Below are 11,850 nucleotides of genomic sequence, written 5' to 3' on the forward strand. Positions count from 1 at the left end.
TATGATTGTGAAATTCAATTATTTATTTGGAGATGGGAGGATCTTTAGAAGCTCTGAGGTCTAATATCTTCACTTATAGATGAGTAAACTGGAGATTATAGAGGCTAAGCACTCAGGTCAAACAAATAGCAAAATATTATTAAAGTGATATAGGAGTCATTCATATAAGAAATAACTTAATTTTGTTTCTAAATTTAAGACACACATAATGAAGTGCTAGTAACATAAGATAACAACTATTATATGGAAATCCATTAATCTGAGGGAAAGACATGGTGGAAGATGATCAAAGGAGAAACAGAGTCAATGCAGTGGTTGGACCATATTCCAATTCATTTGGAGGAATTAGATGATAAGTTTATGATGCAGACAGAATTATGATTGTGAAATTCAATTATTTGAAAGTCTCCCTGCTGAAAACAGACTAGCTGCTAATTTCTTGCCTTGCTGATAATTTCATTTTTCAGAAGATGGAAGGAGCAATGAGGTTTATTGCTGTTTATCCTGAGTATGACTAATAGTGAAGACCTGATAGGTGAGGTGGAAAATGCTAGGACTTTTTTGGAGACAGTGACCATGACCCCTTCGAATTTGTAATAATTAAGGAAAGAAATATAAGCCATAATCTGCTGTTTACTCTAGACTTTAGAGGAATGGTATCAAAGGTTTCAGAGACTGAAAAGATAAAGAATTCTATGGTTTGGGAAACTGATTCAAAGTAAATGGGAAGTTCTCAAGAATAAAACTAAGTTAGTGTAGAAGAAAATGGGATGATGCTTAAAAGAAATCTCCAAGGTTGAATAAAATGCTCATTAATTAATTTGGCTTTGAAAAAACAGGTACTTGAAGATATATACAAAAGAGTGGCAAGATCCTGTAAGAATGCCAATGAAGATAAGGCTCAATTTAAATTGAGCCTCGAAATAAATACTAAGGGAAACACAAAAACCTTTTACAGAAAGCAATTTTGAAGAAAGTCAAGGAAGAAATAGGACTTTTTCTAGCCCATGGAAAGAAAGATGATAGTAGTGAGAAAATAATGGAATTACTCAACAATCTTTGAGAATAACTTGAGGATAGATTAAGAAAAAATATGAAAAACAGTTAATTGAAGCTCAAGATAAATGAGGGAAAAGGTGGTAGGAGAGCATCTAACTATCCCTTATGAATTTGTCATTAGGCATGAATAAATTATTGAAAGACCTTGAAGATGTGCTTGTTTAATTTCTATGTGTAATATCTGAATAAAATGAGTTTATTTGTATTTTTTTTAAAAGGAAGAGTGAGATACCTTAAGCTATAGGTCAATAAGCTTGATTTTGATTTTTGACAAAATTAAAGAGGTTATTCATGAGCATTTTCAAAAGGGAGACAGTAATTATAGTGAACATCATGGGTTTATTAAGAACAAGTTATGCATGCTATGAAATTATAATGACCAATCTTGGCCCCAAAGACGAAATTTCAAAATGCACCTCCTTTCCTTCTTTGCAGAGATGAGAGACTGTGTAATACTGCATATATAATATTGGAGTTGTGTAATATGTTGACTAGTTTTGCTGAGACTTTTTTTCTTTTCTTTTTTCTTCTTTGTTATGAGGGATAGATCTCTGATGGGGACATCCTGAGAAATGAAGAAAATGTAAAAACAAAAGATACCTATTTAAATTTAAATTAAAAATAAAATAGACTCTCCCAATATAGAACAAGTCATGCCAAACTAAGGTTATTTCCTTCTTTTGTTAGGGGCATTAGATTAATAGATCAGGGGAATAGTATAGACATAGCACATCTGGATTCATTGAGGCATATGACAGTCCATCATGATTTCCTTATAGACAAGATAGAGAGTTGTGGACCAGATGACAGTATATTAGGTGAACTCAGGACAGGTTGACTGAGTAGATCCAATGAGTATTGATTAATTGATCTATGTTTTAACTTGGACAGAGGCCTCTGGTGAAATGTCACATAGAGCTCTTTTCTTACTCCAGGGTCATGTCCTGCTGGGATAATGGATTCATAATTTGGATATAAATTGAACTATATGAGTTCTTTGGTCCTTATCAGTTCTAAGATGTAATAATTCCAGGGTCTCAAAAAGAGAAGAGAATGTATTTAGGAGGAAAGCCTGCTCAACAGTGCCAATAACTCCTGTGATCAAGAAAGATGAGAAATAAAGTCAGTTCATTTAGCACAAGACTTGACACATAGTAGGTACTTTAAAGGGTTGTTGATTGACTTCCAAGAAGCCAGAAAAATTTAGATGACTACTTGCTTGGTAGACTAATTCTTGTTCAAATATGATTTGGCTTAGATAGCCTCTAGTCCCTTCCAATGTTGAAATTTCTGTGAATATGTGATTATATGGTGTGATGAAATCAGTGGGTGGTTAGAAAATGAAAGCATTGAGTATAGACTACATTTTCAAGAGGTTTAGTGGTTAGTGAGAAAAGAGAAATTACATAATAATTTAATAGAGGTAAATAGATTAAAGCAATCTGTTTAGAATTGGGGAAAGCTGAGTGTGCTAATAGACAAATGGAACTGAACCAGTAATTAGGGGGATTGAAGATGCATGAGAAAAAAAGAGAATGATTGATCTTGGAACAAAAGTCTGGAAAATGAGAGAAAGAATAATAATGATAACAAATTGAATTTATTTAGTTCTTTAAAGTTTACATAACACTTTCCTCACATCATTTCTCTGAGGTAAGTGGAGGCAAATTGTATTATGCCCAATTCATAGGGGAAGAAGTTGATACTCAGAAGAGTTAAATAATTTACTTAGGGTTAGCATTGGTTGAAGATTAGTAAATAGGGATTAAGGGAAAGAGAAAGAGAGAGAGAGACACATACACACACACACAGAGAAAGATCTAAAGAGAGAAACAGAAAGAGACACAGAGAAAATAGGCAAAAGATAAAGGGATAGAGGTCACCATAAGAATGAAGAGTAGGGAGTGCAAAAGAAGACCAGGAAAGTGCATTTGCAGAGCAGAATTTCAAAGTTCAGGCGGCATGTTTCAATATGATAGGGAATTAGAACGAACACTGGATTTTGCCATTGGACTTTCTGATTTCCATTTCTAAAACTGACCCTACTTGTGTGATCTTGGCCAAGTCACTGCACCTTTCTAGCCTTGATTTATGATTCTAGAAGCTTATAACCATGCCTCTTTGTTGATGAAATAGGATTGAAAGGCAGTTTAATGGGTAGGAGGAGGCTGAGAAACTATGAGGTCAGGATGTTAAATAAATCATTAATAGGAACATTGACCTTCATGATGATGGTGTCAGTGGATGTGCTAGAGAAAAAGACTATGTCCAAGTGTCCAGGTCATGGAGGATGTTGGAAGAATGCTGGGAGTTTGGTAGATGGCAGCAAGGAGGATGGTATTAGGGCGGATCATTTTAAATATTACTTGTTTTATGGTGGCTTCCAGTACTTTGAGGTGCATTATTGAACTAGATAGTTTTGTTCCTACGAGAGGTGACACGATTGAGTCAGCAGCTTCCTTTTGTCTCTGTACTTCTCTGAGGAAAGTCACTGGCCCTGGGTGGCAGGATCTTTTTCAGGTATGGTCTCCACAGAGAGGAGTTGAGTCGGGTAAAATAGAGATAAAACCATTCTTTTTGTTTACCTGTTGCCATCCAATCAAGTTTCCTAGAGGGAAGTATGAGAGGGAATCATACTTCCAGAACCCCCTTGTTAAGCCTTTCTGGGGAAACACATAAATATGGGCAATCATTAAAACCCAATTTCTTTAGTACTTACAAAGCATCTTCCTCCCAACATCCCATTGAGGGAGAGCTCGCCCAAGTATTATCACTCCCATTTTCAAATGAGGAAGCGGAGACCTGGTGCACCAGAAAGTAAAAGAACCTGGACTGGAATCCGAGTCTTGTGAGCCAGAAGCCTTTGGGCCGTCTCCCTCTCTCTCAGGGCAGCGGCTCCATCCCAGCTGCTTACACGCTGGCCAGAGAGGCCCGGCCTTGTCTTTAGATTGTTCCTGCGGGGCTGACATACACGGGGAGCACACTGTCTCGCTTCAGCAGCAACGTTCAACTACTGGCAACTCTTGTTTAAACAGCCGGGATGTAACAGCTGGGGCCGGCTCAGCCGAGTGTGAGCGCGATGGGAAAGCCGCTGCGGTGGATGCTCCAAGGGGCAGGTGCCAGTCTCTGAATGTGCAATCATGCAAATCTGAGCACCCGGCATGACATGAATTGAATGCTTGGGTGTTCAGTTTCAATAAACACAAATGTCTATTGCTAGAGCAACCCAGTCTGTGGTCATCAACTCATCAATTCAAATGAGCATCCCGGGCTATCAGTGAGGGAATTCAAATAAATCCGAGTCCCAGGGAAGCGGCTCTCCTGCCCCAGGCTATCGACACCTAGGGAGGTTTTTCTCCGGGAAGCATCCAGGAATGACTCATGCTGGGGCCTAACGGAGGTGCAGGGAGGGGTGTGTCATGACACCTCGGATTTTTTTTTTGGCCACGAGGCAGTGAGAGGTGAAATTAGGGCCTTTTCAGTTGGTTGCTTTGACAACCGAGGGACCAAACCTTGGGAGTTAATAGAAGAGGATAATTCCTTTTCCCACCTCCAAATAGCCTGAGACCGAATGACACTGAATGTTGATGTAATCAGGAGAAGTGAAAGGGATCCTCTAAGCTTTGAAAAGAGATAGTTTGGGTGTAGACATGTCATCTGTCCAGATTCATTCGGATTCAGCCCAAAATGAAAGGCTGCGTTTGTGGTGGTTTCTGCACTGAACAGACCTTGGCTACAGGAATAATTAATTCAGTTTAAAGACTTTAGCTTAAAAGGCCAAGGTCTCCCACTGCATCCCGGTCCAGCTCCAGTCGTCCGGATCTCTATCTGGCTACTAAACGCAGATGGCTCTGGAGGGGAAAGTGAGGCAGGTGATCTTGCACAGACATAAAAGGACAGCCCAAATATCGTGACTAAGGTCACTTAAATCCAAGTCACTTGCATTTCATGGCATCACCTCCCTGATGTCATGGTCCTTTTTATCTTTCCAGGGCAACTATATTTCATTATAAACTCCTTATTAAGCTTTCTGATACCAGTCAGTTTATTCTTTCTACTTAACTACCTCAGTTAATATCCTCATTTTTTTTTTTTTAATAGGAAGCCGTTGGAGTTTATTGAGTAGAAGAGTACATAATCAGAAATAGGTTGGTTTTTTTTTTTTTTAATCCTCATGCTTTTTAACCTGGACTATTATAACAGTCAGTTAAATTGGGTTCTGTGTTTCTAGTCTGCTCCATTTTCAATTGATCCTCCAGATAGCACCAGATAATCCTAAAGCACAAACCTGATTTGTCACTTTTCTGCTCAAGAAATTGCAGTGGTTCCCCAGGACCTCTGGGATAAAATAAACCTCCTATGCTTTGTTATTTAGTTGTTAAGTCGTGTATGACTCTTGACCTGGTGGATCATACATGCCAACCATGTCTAGCGTTTTCTTGGCAAACTTGAGTGATTTGCTATTTCTTTCTCCTGGGGAATTCAAACAGGTTAAGTGATTTGCCCAAGCCACACAGTTAGTATGTATTTGAGGTCACATTTGAATTCAGACCTTTCTATCTCCATTTTGATGCTCTATCCATTGCACCACCTAGCCGCCCTTCAAAAAAGCTTTAGCTCTGGCCTATTTTCTAGAGCTCTTCAAATGATTCTTCTTCATTCCTGCCAAACTGATTTCCTAGCTATTTTCCATAGTCCATGGATAATCTACAGTCTGATCATTAAATTTTCAGTGTAAAATTTATATCTTGGAAATCAACAAATGAATACTTGATTTATTGTTTTGTAGATTGTCTAGACAACGATAGAGAATGATAAAAATGATAAATGCTAAAATGATGGAGGAAATGTTAATAATTCAGATTACATTTAAAAGTGTGTCATCCATGCATTCCTCCCCTTTTTGAAATTAATTGTGAAACACTTGCCAGCACACCTTGATCACAATATTTGGTCTCTAATTTTTTTCCTTTTATGTCTGCTGCCCCTGTATGTGTGGAACATACTACTCCCTCCTTGTCTCTACCTTTTGGCATCCCAAACTTCCTTCAAGGATAAGTTCAATTGCCTCCTGTTATTCAGAAAAAGCATTCCTGATTACTATGGCTGCTAATTTTCTCATCATCCTGAAATTGCTTTTTATTTATATAGTTGTGTGCATCTTTTATCACTCTCTAGTAGAATGTAAGCTCTTTGAGGGCAGAAATTATTTTATCCTTGTCTCCTTGGTGCCTAGTGCTGTGCATTGGAAGGTAAGTGATATAGTGGATAGAGTGCTAGACCTGGAGTCTGGAAAACCTTTATTCAAATCCAGCCTCACATACCTAATAGCTGTGTAACCTGGGGACTAATCATTTTACATCTATCTGTCTCAATTTCCTCAACTGTAAAATGTGAATAATAATAGCACCTACATTGAAGGGTTATTGTGAAGACCAAAGGAGATAACATTTATGAACTCATAACAGAGTCCCTGGCCACTAATAGATGCTTAATAAATATTGGCCGAATGAATATGAATGAACTAGTTTTCTCAGGGTCTGACCAGATTGGGAGTTTCTAGAGTGGAGGAATCAAAGGTAAAGCTTTGGAGTTCAGTGAAACGGAGGCCTTCTCCTCACCTAGTATTTGTATATAATTCTTGGGGGTACACTTTAAAAGGCAGGAGACCAGTGTAGCTGCTATGCTAACACCATTCACGAAAAGGAGAGGATTCTCAAATATGCCAGCTGAAAAATATTTTCATTTTAATGTAAGTTTTGTGTTCTGAATACATCTTTCTTTCTTTCTTTCTTTCTTTCTTTCTTTCTTTCTTTCTTTCTTTCTTTCTTTCTTTCTTTCTTTCTTTCTTTCTCTCTCTCTTTCTCTCTCTCTCTCTTTCTCCCTTTCTCCCTCTCCCTTCCTCTCCCTTCCTTCCTTTCCTCCCCCCCTCCTTCCCTTCCCTCCTCCTTCTCTCCCTCTTCCTCCTCCCTCTCTCCCCTCTCCCTCTCCCGCCCTTCCTTCCTTCCTTCCTTCCTTCCTTCCTTCCTTCCTTCCTTCCTTCCTTCCTTCCTCCTTCCTTCCTTCCTTCCTTCATTCCTTCCTTCCTTCTTTCCCTCTCTCCCTCCCTCCCTTCCTTCCTTCCTTTCTTTCTTCTTTCCTTCCTTCCTCTCTCCCTCCCTTCCCTCTTCCTCCCTCCCCTCTCCCTCTGTCCCTCCCTTCCTTCCTTCCTCCCTCTCTCCTCCCGTCCACCCTCTCTTTTCTCCTCTCTCCCCTCCCTCCCCTCTCCCTCTGTCCCTCCCTTCCTTCCTTCCTCCCTCTCTCCCTCCCGCCCACCTCCTCTTTTCTCCTCTCTCCGCCTCCTTCCCCTCTCCCTCCCTTCCTCCTTTCTTTTCTTTTCTTCCTTCCTTCCTCCCTTCCTTCTTCCCTTCTTTTCTTCCTTCCTCTCTCCCTTCTTTCCTCCCTCCCTCCTTTCCTCCTTATTTAAAATAGTGTTTGAGTAACATTAATAGTAAATATCTGGGGTATCCATTTTTGGGGAGACCAGGGCAGTCAGGCAATGATGTCAGAGATAATTTTTCTATGGATGGTCATTCTCTAAGAGCAAGGAAGAGTGCATGAGGTGAAATGACTTGAGTCCTAAGCATCTTCCATTTGTGTCCTATTGGGCCTGCGCCCTGGGGGAAAAGCTGAGCTGAGGATGAGTTTTCACATCAGTTTCAATGCTGTTACAGAGGAGACTGAAGAAGAATCTGCCACAGTCCATCGCCCCTGGCTGCCAAATAGCTTCCTTTGGTTCATATAAAGCTTAACCCCGAGATCAGGCAACTGCTGGGAACTGGTGGAGCATGGGATTAGGCCAGGGTGAGGGTGGAGAGGGAGCATGGAAGAGAGTGCTATTATGGCTGCTTTTTGAGTTAGCTGTGTCCCTAAACACCTGGACGATGACAAACTTGAGGGAAAGAACATGAAAGGCACATTATCTAAGAGAAATGCCTTTTTAAGAGAGTCTACCTGTAAGACATATTTATGAAAACTTTAGGTGAAGTTTAGATTAATGAAATTTCTAAGTTTTAACTGAAACAAGATTATATTGAGAAGAAGACAAATACACTGAATTAGTTGGAAAACAATTATACAGAGCTTAGAAATTTCTCAGGAAGTGACTTTCTACTGGGTGAACTGAAGTGGGATATGGCAGGAAATTGAAATTTGGTTCTTATCTTCCTGATAGCTTTCTAGTTGCTTAACAATTACAGTTTATCTATAAGACATTAAATGGGCTGTAATAGAGCACTAGGCCTAGGGTCAAGAAAGCTCATCTTCCTGAGTTCAAGTCTGTCTTAGATACCAACTAGCTGTGTGATCCTGTCAAGTCACTTCATTCTGTTTGCCTTAGTTTACTTAACTGTAAAATGACTTAGAGAAGGAAATAGCAAACCACTATAGTATTTTCTCCAAGAAAAACCCTAATGGGATCGCAAAAAGTTAGACACAGCCAAAATGAATAAGTAATAACGATACAGACATTAAGGATCCACAGACCTGAAGTTGAATTAGCTGCTATTTATAAATATCACTTTGAGATAAATCATATCTTGAATATATAGGTTTTTTTCACAACAAGCCAAGTCTTTCCTCCCCATAACTTATACAATTAAAGGATGGTATAATCCCAATGACTGTGCTCTCTATAAGACGCCAGTATTCCTCTCTATTTATCCAAATCCCAGAGATTTTATGGTATTTAGAACTAGAAAGAACTTTAGCGATCAATGAATTCAATCTCTTTGTTTTAGAAGTGGGTTAACTGAGACCCAAAGCTATTAGGTAACAGCATCATGGAGTGAAAAGCCATCTGTCTGTATTTGGAGTCAGGTGAGACATGGATTTGATGTCTGCCTTTAATACTTAACAGCTGTGTGACCGTGGGCTAGGCTAAGATCTCAGGCCATAGGAGACCTCCAGAGACCCCAACCTTATGCCTAGAGCTTGGGACACTGGGAGAGATTAGACAAAAGAACTCAGGCAAAAGTTGAGTGTTTTATACATTCAACATAAACATCACATTGAATACCAAAAGACCCAGGAACTTGTCTGTCAGACTTGACACAAAATTGAGTACATGTTCCACATCACAATACCCTTCTTGATGTGCCTTATCTCCTATAATGTCTACTACTGAACTGTAGCACAAATGAATTCAATCTATACCCTGCTCTTTTAGTAGTAGCAAAGAACTGGAAACTGAGAGGGTGCCCACTAAATGGGCAGTGACTGGACAAATTATACTTTGTGAAAGTAACGGAATTCTACTATGCCAGAAGAAATGATGAAAGGTATGGATTTGGAGCAGAGTTGTGCATGTATATGTTTAACAACCAATTCTAGAAAAAGAAATACACATGAAACACTTTTTTTTTCTGAGACAATTGGGGTTAAGTGACTTGCCTAGGGTCACACAGCTAAGCAGTGTTAAGTGTCTGAGACCATATTTGAACTCGGGTCCTCCTGACTTCAGGGCTGATGCTCTATCCACTGAGTCACCTAGCTGCTCCCTTGACACACTTTTAACTATTATCTGAATCATTAACATTTTCTCCTTCAGTTTCTTAAATCTAGAAATCAACAATTAGTAAATGAATCCTTGATTTGTAGCATTTGTCTATTTCTGAGGTACAATGAAAATTTAACAATTGACTGCTGACCCCAGCATACCCCCAGAAAAACCTGGGAAGAATTCTATAAATTGATTCAGAATGAAGTGAGTAGAACTGGAAAAACAATTTACTTGATAACATTATTATAAAGAAAAATAACTTTGAAACATTTAAGATGTCAACTCAATTCAGCACTGAAGCAAAGCTCCAGACAAACAACAGTGAAGAATGCTGCCCACCTTCTGAGAGGGGATGGATATGAGATGCAGAATAACATTTAAATTTTGGAAACACAGCCAGAGCAGGGATTTGTTTTGCCTAACTGTGCACATTTGTTACAAGAATTCTGTTTTTCTTTTAAGTTGGGGGTATGTGGGAAGTAAAGAAAATAACTGCTTTTTAATTGAAAAATAAACAACTTAAAAAACAAACAAACAAACACCCTCTCCATACTTGTTCTACACCCTTGACTTCCTATTGCCCTTTTTTCTTTGGCTTTTTTACATCCTATCAGTCCTCACTCCCCAGAGTTTAAGTGCCTTTGGTGGAACAACTAACAATCAATTAGCAAGTATTTATTAAGTCTTTACTATGTACCAGACAGCATGCGAAGCACCAGAGATATAAAGACAAGCCAGTTCTTCAATGAATTTACATTCTATTGAGATGAAACAACATGTACACAGTAGAGTAAATACAAAACATTTTTTTAAAAGTTTTTTAAATAAAATAAAAAAATGTCAATTTTATTACATAAGACATAAAATAATTTCTGGAGTCAAGTGGGAGAGGAGGGCACTAGCTGTTTGTGAGATCAGAATATTTAATACATAGGGGGCCTTGGAAGAAGTTGAGAATTCTATTGAGGTAGAGTTGAAGAAGGATAGCATTCTATAGATGGAGGCTAGCTTGTATAAGGGCAGAGAGAAAGAAGTAATGTCTCATGAAGAACAGGCAAGGAGAACAGTTTGACTAGAATGCTGAGCCTGTGAAAGAGAAATTGTAATAAATGAATAACATTATTTGCTTTAATTTTTCTAGCTGATAAGCAATTTGAAAAGAAATTCCAATTAATGCAAGAACTTCACAAGGGAATTTTCAAAGTATTTTTTAAAAGAGTGTCTTTGGTATTTTGTTTCAAAATATTTCTATTTAAAAAATTGATTACTTTGCCTCCTAAGAATGATTTCTCTTTAGATCTTGAGGAAGATTTAATTAACATCTCCAGAAATGACTATGGTCTTGGAGAGCTCTCTTCTGATCTAGGTTTAATTAAAGCTAAAAAACAATTTAAAGAGAAGTGGAGCTTAAATTGTCAGGAAAAAGATCTATTTTTAAAAATTCTTTTCAGATGGACAATTGAATTCTGCATTATCTGTATGCTTAGGTTAAAATACTAAGTTTACCATTATCTTTGCAAACAAATCAATCCCTTTAAAATTTCTGTTGACATAAAAATTAATTTTGTATTTCATCAGCATTTATACTGTGTAATGATTAAGGGAATTGAAAGGTGTCATTAAAGGGTGAATATCTCTTTCTGTTGGTTGGTAACTGTAAAAAGCATACATAGCCAGGTTAGTAGGTGTATGTAAACATGATGTGTGATATTTTCTACCTCCATGTTGAAGACTTTCTATTCAAGTAATTCAGTGTTAAGATCTGTTCATGAGAGCAATAGCATATAGGGAAGAAAGCTGACTTCTAAATTAGACAAATCTGGGTTCAAGTCTTATGATGTCACACATTTGAACCATGGGATTCTGAGCAAGTTATTTAGTCTCTTAAAGTCTAAAAATCTAAGTAAGGTGAAACAAGATTTTGTAGAGGGAGTTTACTGACTTGAATTCTTTTTACCAAGAAAATCATATGCTGGACAATTTAAAAAAATCTACAAGGAAGTAATTTATCTTGTTCATCAGCTTAACTTTTTAAGTTTATGGGTTTTAAGAAGTCAGCATATTTCACTGAATATCAAGGTTTTGGAACCAGAAGGGTCTCATTTTAAGATGAAGAAACTGAGAGCTAGACATGTAAAATGTAAGAAATGAGGACTAGTCCCAGCTAGCAAGTGACAGTGTTTGGAATATGTTCTCTCATCCAAGTTTTTTCACTCCAAGTCTGGTGCAGTCTCTACTAGTAAATATTTTGC

The 11,850-nt window shown here is 38.2% G+C and overlaps 1 long non-coding RNA gene across 1 annotated transcript; it reads right to left on the minus strand.

Moving 5' to 3' along the window:
- Nucleotides 1–1,378: 1,378 nt before the first annotated feature.
- Nucleotides 1,379–4,154, minus strand: LOC111719739. Its single transcript, XR_002769739.2, has 2 exons — nucleotides 3,779–4,154; nucleotides 1,379–1,624 (listed from the first exon to the last, which is right to left on the minus strand). It is a non-coding gene; the product is annotated as an uncharacterized LOC111719739 (long non-coding RNA).
- Between the last annotated feature and the right edge of the window lie 7,696 nt (nucleotides 4,155–11,850).

The sequence above is a fragment of the Sarcophilus harrisii genome, chromosome 3 (genome assembly GCF_902635505.1).
Source record: "Sarcophilus harrisii chromosome 3, mSarHar1.11, whole genome shotgun sequence".
Lineage (NCBI taxonomy): Eukaryota > Metazoa > Chordata > Mammalia > Dasyuromorphia > Dasyuridae > Sarcophilus > Sarcophilus harrisii.